This window comes from Penaeus monodon, chromosome 44 (assembly GCF_015228065.2).
Source record: "Penaeus monodon isolate SGIC_2016 chromosome 44, NSTDA_Pmon_1, whole genome shotgun sequence".
NCBI classification, from domain to species: domain Eukaryota; kingdom Metazoa; phylum Arthropoda; class Malacostraca; order Decapoda; family Penaeidae; genus Penaeus; species Penaeus monodon.
This window is the reverse complement of record NC_051429.1, coordinates 2,347,791-2,353,973: the sequence shown is the minus strand read 5'-3', so window position 1 is coordinate 2,353,973 and position 6,183 is coordinate 2,347,791.

The following is a 6,183-nucleotide window of genomic DNA, read 5'->3' as shown; positions in this document are numbered from 1 at the left end:
AAATTAAAAAACTTAGGGGGAGTGTACGGTGGGGCCAACTCCTTCCTCCTGCAGCTTCACAAAGGGGAAAGAGATTTTCCCCTGGCCAGCTGGTACTCAGATGCCACAGGCTATGAACCACTGGCACTCTCTGAAATAAACAACAGAGGTACCGAAGTCATTCTGCACAGAATGCGCCTAGGTTACCACTGTGCATGGCAGATTATACAAACCAACGTGAAGAGAGGTGTTGCATGCATTGCGGCGAGCCGAACGCCACACTGGTACATTACTTGGAGAATTGCGTGCACACGCAATTCCTAAGACAAACCCCACAGAACACAGCCGTCGTGCTGGTAAAGAGATTATGCGAGATGCCTACACCACGGCTACAGGAGCGCCTGCTGGCAATCCACCGCCACGGTAAGCACCGAGTGTCAGACCAACAATGAGACAGCCATAAAAAGCTGACACAGGCCGGGCCATAAGTGAAAGGCCCGGGCGAAGCCAGAACTTCGCAAATCTCAAGCAAGCAAGCAAGGTCAAAGAGCGTCCATCGACACGCTTTACTCGCACATAACGCTGTCTGACGACGCTCTCGGACGTAGCAAGCAAGACCGTTAGGTGTGTAAAGCGAGACGAAGGATGCCCGTGTGCATTCCAATGACCCGCGAAAGGTCGCATTAACGAGACCCTTGTAAAAAAAAAACTTTTTACTGAGGGAGAAATTTCGCCTTTTCTTTTCACCCGTGGCACCGTACAGAAACCAACGGAATCTTTCAGAGAGGGATTCGAAATATCTGCAAAACCCGATTTTTTATGAATGTTTCATCGATTTCAGGAATCCCACAGGAGTTCGAGGAAAACTCGAATAAAAATTAATAAAAAACCGAGAGTCTCAGAACGGTGGATCCGATATTTTTTGCATGAATTTTTATATGTATATTTCAAAAACTTTATGCGCCGTTAATTAATTCATACAAAAATTGAGAAGTCGATCTCTCGATCTCGGATTGGCAGGTTGAGTGGGCACAGGCAACGAGGTTATAAGTCGAGAGTCTCAGGTCGATGGATCTACTACTTTTTTTTTATATGAATTTTTCTTTAATATTCTATGCGTCGGAGGGCGAGCAAGAGAGTCGTCCAACACGCCAGTGGGTGCCTATAAGGGCTCATCGAACGGTCGAAGAGCGTTCATAAACGGGCCCTTTACCGCACATAACGCTGCCCTGAGGGCAATCCGGCATAGCAAGAAAGACCTTTGGGCGCGTAAGCGAGACGAAGGATCCCCCCAAAAACACTTTCCCCAACGACCCGCAAAAAGGCTGCATTAACGTGTCATATAAATTTTACCTAACAGCCATTGGTGCTTATAGGGGTTTCATGGGACGGTCGAAAAAGGGGTTCATCGCCGGGTTTACTCGCACATAGTTTGTCGGGACGACGCCCCTCGGACGAGCAAGCAACCCCCGGGGTCGGTGGGGTTAAGCGAGACGAAGGATCCCCCTGCACATTTTCCCCAATGACCCGGGGGGAGCCGTATTCCCGCGCCCACGTGCAATGTACACATAATAAAAAAAAAAAAAAAAAAAAATTAAAAAGGGGAGAATTCCCCCTTTTTCTTTTCCCCCTTTTGCACCGTACAATCACCAACGGAATCTCTAAGGGGGAAATTTTCGAAATATCTCAAACCCGTTTTAATATGTTTTTTTATCGTTTTAAATTTAAAGGAATCTCACACAGTTCGGGGAAAAACTCGAATAGAAATTCAAAAAAAAGTTTGGATGGGGGGGGGGATCTAAAAACTCTGGGGTTTCATTCCCGCCCCTTTTTACCCCCACCCATCCTTTAAACCCTCAATAAAATACCCAAATTCGTTTTTGTATGAATTTAATTAAAAAGGCTGTAGTCATTCGATAAATTTTAAATAAAAAAATATAATAAAATAATTATTGTGTCGTTGGATCTGAGACTGGCGGGAAAGCGGGCACAGGAAACCCGGCATTTTAAAAACCCGAGAGTCTCGGTCGATGGATCTTTTTATTTTTTTCATATAAATTTTTTTCTAAAATTTTTCTATGGATCGGGGGGCGAGCAAGAGATTTTGCCAAACGCCAGGGGGTTCCCTTTAGGGTTTCATTAGACGGTCATCGACACGCTTTATTTCACACAAAACCGCTGTCTGCGACGCTCTCGGACTACAAAGCAAAACCTTTGGGGCCCCGTAAAGCGGACAAAGGGATGCCCGTTCGCTTTTCCAATGACCCGCAAAAGGGTTCGCATTAACGTACCCCCAAAAAAAAAAAAAAAAAAAAAAAGAATTTAGGAGGGAAAATTTCTCCTTTTTGTTTTCACTTGGGGCACCGTCCCGGCCCAAACGGAATCTCTAAGGGGGGAATTCGAAATTTTTCAAAACCCGTTTTTTTATTAATTTTTTCATGGGTTTTAAAGGGAACCCCACAGGATTCGGGAAAAACTGAAAAAAAATTTCGAATAAAAAAAGTTTTTGGGGTTGGTTAAGTGTCCATGCCCCCAATCCCCACAATCTAAATATCACAAACGACCCAATTTGATTTTTTTAATTTTAAAATTAGGACCCAAACGTCAGTCAAAAAAATAAAAAAAATATATTTTAAAATAAAATTATTGGTGTCTTTGGATCTCAGACGGGCGGGTTAATGGCCACCCCAACGCGTTAAAACCCGAGAGTCTCGGGTCATGGATCCGATACTTTTTATATGTATTTTTAAAAAAACTTTATGCGCCGTTAATTAATTCCCTACAAAAACCCATCTCTCGATCTCGGATTGGCAGGTTGAAATGGGAACTGGGGAACGCGGTTATAAATTTGAGAGTCCCCCAGGTCGAGGTCTATTTTTTTTATATGAAATTTTTTTTTAATATTCTAAAGCTTCGGAGGGGGAGCAAGAGAGTCGTCCAACACCCAGTGGGGGCCTATAAGGGCTCTCGGACAGTCGAAGAGCGATTTATCGACACGCTTTACTCCCATAAAGCTGTCGAAAGAAAGCTCTCGAAAGTAAAGGAAAAACCGTCCCCCGCTCTAGGCGCATAGAGCGAGACGAAGAATGCCCGTCCGTTAAATTCAGGGGTTAGGAAATTTCGTGTCCCCCATTTCCCACCCTTCCCCGCAATCTGAAAAACCCCAGACCCATTTATTTTTTATGATTTTTAATTTTAAAAGACCCGTAAAAACAGGCCCATAAAAAAAATAAATAAAACTATATATATATATATTAAAATATATTATATATATATATATATATAATAATAAATAATAATATAATAATAATAAAAAAAATATAATAAAAAATTTTCGTCGTTGGATCTCAGACTTCAGGTTAAGCATACACCGGGAATGCAAATTTTAAAAACCCCCAGAGTCCAAAAGCGGTGGATCTGTACTTTTATTTTTTTTTTTTTCCAAAACGTAGCAAGCAAGACCGTTAGGCGCATAGGCGAGACGAAGGATGCCCCGGGGGCGGTTTCAATGACCCGCGAAAGGTCGCATTAAAGAGACCCCCCCCAAAAAAAAAAAATTAAATGAGGGAGAAATTTTACCTTTTCCTTTTTAAACCCTGGCACCGACAGGCCCCAACGGGAAACTCTAAGAGATGGGGTTTTAAAAAATCTGCAAAACCCCATTTTTTTTTAAAATTTCTCGATTTAAGGAATCTCCCTAGTTCAGGAAAAACCCAATAAAAAAAGTATTTGGTCCCTCGCTTTTGAAACTGTGGGGTTAGGAAATTAAATTTTCCCATGCCCACCCATCCTCGCAAACTGAGATCACACAATTCGATTTTAAAATGAATTTAAATTTAAAAACCCTAAAGTCCCGTCGATATATTTATAATTATCTATTTTATAAAAGATATATATTTTATACATTTTAAAATTATTATATATATTAATTTATATATATAATTTAAACAAATATTTTTGGGGCGTAAAAAACGGGTAAAAAACAGGGCCATTTAAATTTAGAATTTTTTTTTATTCATTTTTTGGGTTTGGGGAAGTATAATATAGCCCATTTTCCCAAAATTTTCTTTGGGCTGATTCGTCCTAATCTACTGAGGAAGCGTTCGCCGCAAAAAAATTCATCCCTGGAGAATGCTTCAGTTTTTGCTAGTCAACAGCCCGGGGAAAATTTTTAAAAAAATATTACCCCCCCCCCCCACTTTTTAAAATTTTATTATGATTTACGAGCGATGGAGGGGCAAATATATTTTTTAAATGTTATCAAACAAATTTAACTTTCTTATCTGATTATCATCATAAATCACCATCACTGCCCCCCAAATTTTCATGAAACATTATTTAAACCTTGGGTTTTCATTAAAAACTACAATTATTTAAATTTTCATCTCATCATCTCGTTATCATCATTATCAAATTTTTTGTATTAAACGTTTCCTCACCATTATTTTTTTTCCCCTATTTTTCTTATATAATATATTTTATATTTTATATATATATAAAATATATATATATATATATATATTTTACATATAATACATATATATATATCTTTTTAAAATAATCTATAAATAATATCTATATACTTTAAAATATCTATATCTATCTATTTTATAATTATATATATATTTATATATATTATAATTTTTATATATTTAAAATATTTTAATAAATATATTTTATTATATATATAAAATATATTTGATATATTATATATATATATATATTATATTATATATATATATATTTTTATATATATACATTTATATGTATATTTATATCCATATTATTGATAGTGGATAGATGGTAGATATAGCCCTTTGTGTGTGTCGGTCTTCTTTCGTTTTCATTTTTTATAGCAGTGTTTTGCCCTGCCCCTGTTCACTAGTGCATATAAAACTTCCCTGAACAAAAACTTCCATGAAAAATTTAAGAAAGGTCATTGATTTAAACTATTATTGTTCTCGAAGAACTACACATTAAATATATTATTCACTGCATAATCAGTAAGGCGATACTATTAAACTTTTAAAAATTGCACTAAGTAATTATGTGGCTTCTCCGTTCTATGTACTGTCAAATGGCTAAATATATTAGTTAATATAGTTTTCACAACTGCAGCATATCACACAACTATATGGCTTCTCCTTTGTATGTAATATTTATATTTATGTAATATTATATGCAAATATTATATATATATATATATATATATATATATATATATATATATATATATATATATACATATATATATATATAAAATAATATATATATATAATATAGAGGAGAGAGAGAAGAGAGGAGAGAGAGAGAGAGAGAGAGAGAGAGTGTACGTAAATATATTTAATATTGGTACTGATATTGAGACATGTTATTAACATTGGCATTTCTTATTGTTAATATTGGTATCAGTATTGTTACTCTTCTGAGGTTTAACAATATCACACAGATAAGTAGATAGAAATGGTTTTGTACTTTATAAATAAATAAATAAAAAATAAAATATATATATATATATATATAAAATATATTATATATATATATATATATATATATATACATATAAAATTTTATATGTATATATATATATTATATTATATATTATTATATATATGTATATATTTTTATATTATATTATATATATATATTATATTATATATTAATGTAATATATAAAATTTATTTGTATATATATATAATATATATATATATATATATATATATATATCTATGTTGTGTTTTTGGTGTGTGTGTGTGGTGTGTGTGTGTGGGGTGTGTGTGTATGTATATTATACAGACCATTATATATTATAATATATATATATATATTATATTTATATATATATATATATATTATATACATATACACACATATATTATATTATATATATTATACTATATCTATATATATATATATATTATATATTTTTATATATAAATATATTTTATTATATACAAACCATATTGTATATATAATATATATATATATATATATATATTAATATTTATTATTTTTATTCTGTATGCATTCGTGTAGCAATATTAATTTAAATGAATTGTTAAATGAGTGTCCTCGCCGAATGGATGCCTTTGACCCCACTCACGAACGAGGATATATATGGCAGAGGAGAAGAAAATATTTCCGAGGATATTTGTCTTGAAATTAACGAAGAGGAATTTGGCATGCTGTTATGTATTAGGCCCT